The sequence below is a fragment of the Clavelina lepadiformis genome, chromosome 7, assembly GCF_947623445.1.
Source record: "Clavelina lepadiformis chromosome 7, kaClaLepa1.1, whole genome shotgun sequence".
In the NCBI taxonomy this organism is placed as follows: domain Eukaryota; kingdom Metazoa; phylum Chordata; class Ascidiacea; order Aplousobranchia; family Clavelinidae; genus Clavelina; species Clavelina lepadiformis.
This window is the reverse complement of record NC_135246.1, coordinates 10460576-10463113: the sequence shown is the minus strand read 5'-3', so window position 1 is coordinate 10463113 and position 2538 is coordinate 10460576.

The window sequence follows — 2538 nt, the reverse complement described above, 5'->3', positions numbered from 1 at the left end:
TTAACAAAAGACTTTGTGTTAAGCAAGCCCATTGATTTATTACCGTTCTCACCAGCCTGACAAATCACATCCAGTGGCCGCCGCCCCTCTCTCTATAGGGATCAAAGTGACCAAACCGAATCTAAAAGCGAATGCTGCTGACAGGAATATTTGCCTCATTAAAATTAATCCTTATCAGCCAGTGCACTGGCGAATTGGCACGGTAGCCATGCTTTTATCCAAGTCGCAGAACAATTGGAAAGTGATACTAAAAAACAAAAACACACCATCGCCTCATGACAGTATAAGGCCACGAAATGTGTAACACATCTGTCCAAGTCAAACCCGTGGTTTAAATGATAATTTGGGTTAGAAAAAAGCTAGGGCGTTTTTTCTGTCAGTGCAAGACCACTATAAAAGTTATAGATCTTCTGCCAGAAAGTTCAATTTATTTTGAATTACTTCAGCGAAAGACGATCTTAAACGGGAAATGGGCACCAATTTTACAGTTGGCTCGTTTTGGCGTGCTAATAATTTTATAGGAATAGTGAATAAGCAGACTCGCATTTCAAGAGGCGGGGACCGTAAAATTTTGAAAAATATTAAAGTTTATTACGTATTTGGCCAGTCGACGTCGAGTGCCGTCCTGCGAGCTGTCGCTTCCAATCACGTTTGAAAAGATTGAGAACAACACGCCTTCGAATTCTGCTATCAAAAGCGCTCGGCTCTCAGGCCCCTTTGTTTTTATCGCTCTGTCGTTTGCTGGAAGCCACTGGCCAGCTTTGAAGGAGTCAGCGGATAGCTTGGAGTGTTTCCGACGCTTGAGCACGCGGCTTTTTAGTTCCGACAATCATGGAGTGGATCGGCCGTTACGTAGGCAGCGAAAATTTGTCAGAAGCTGTCAAGATGTTTATACAGGAGAGCTACTGTTCACTGCTGAAGAAATTTTTATTGATGATATTCGTTGTCCAAAAATTATGCTTAAGTGTTGCAAGTTGGCTATATGCTACGGTTCGTTCATGTGTTGATCTGCTGCAGCGCACGAATAACAATCATATATTTGCGCCCTCCAAAGGTAGCATAAGGAAAAGTGTAAATGTGAAAATTGCGAGCAGCATACTAGGCTAAGGAAATATTGAAAGACTTTAATATTTTGTTAACGATTTGTAGTAAATTAAACCATTTTCATATTTGTTAGATCATTAAATAAGATTCTTCACGGGTTTGGAATGCTTGTAAAAACGTACACCACTGCAAAAATTACCTCGAGAGAATTGTTTAATGAAGCGGGAAGCGCAGCAAACAACTTCGGCGAAATTTTCTTGTTTGTTCCCGATAATCTATCGGAAAACAAAAGAATGTGTCTAAGTCTGGGTGAACAGGTGATTATTTTCAATCGAGCTTAAGCCGGTTGCTCTTTTGTGCGAAAGTTACGCATTAATGAGCTTTAAGCTCATACAATCCTTGTAAATGTAATCGTGCATAACAATCTAAACTACGGAACTAACACGTAGCGGTCAAGATGAAAAGGTTACGCCGTGTTTTGTGTCCGGAGGCACGGGACAAGAAAACACAGTGTTGTCACCACACATCAGGTTTAACACAGGACGAGACAGCCAATATCCAAGCGTGCATAATTTTGCCGTGCGCTTTGTTTGACCTGGGTCGACCGGCCAGCTGTGAAATTCGGACGAATTTACACACCTGCATCTATATGCGCGTGCCTGTTAATTTACTCGTAAGCCTAACCTCGCGTTATATGGGAAGTGATGTTTAACGGAAAGTCGATTTTGCCGTGTTATAAATTATATTAAACCAGAAAAAGCCATAAAGACACGTATCGGATTAGGTATTTACCGTATTTCACAGAAATCGGACAACATAAATTTCTCTATAAATATGGGCGATAACGTTAGATGACAGGTAGAAAAATACTTCTGTAGTGTGTAGTAAACAATGCGAACTGTACGGTTAAAAGAAAGCAATATTTTTGTTTGGCGGCAAAGAACTCTGGTAGACTTGATAGGCTAAATATACACATTTGTATAAGTATAAACTGACTGGTAATTAAATCGATCGTGTAAATTTTTCGGCACTTTGGTGCAAGCACGTTAGCCGCGGGCTAGGCAGTAAAGTTTTGTTCAAAATTACTACATTTTGGCCTAAGTTGTTGTGGAGGCTTTGTGAATGGTGGACCTTGTCCCAATAAAAGGCTTGCTGCAAAATATTGCCTTATACGACCATCCTTATGCAGAAGTAACTTCCATGAAATTGCCTGCTGTGAATAGGAGAAATTCCAGTGAGCGCAGGCGCAGATAACAACAAAAAGCATTTTAGCGGCGCAGTGGTGTGCTGCAGAATGCAGATGGGAGTGGGAATGCTACAAACTTGTCGAGTTAATCTCAGTGAGTAAGAAAATTCCACCGAAGGCTTTGATGCCAGATATAGATAGATAGACTTTTAGAATGTTTCCGAAACCCTTGTTAATTAATAGTATCAGAGCGGTGCTTTATCAGGAACCATCGGCTGCGTAAACATACGGAATCCCGTAAAGCTTGG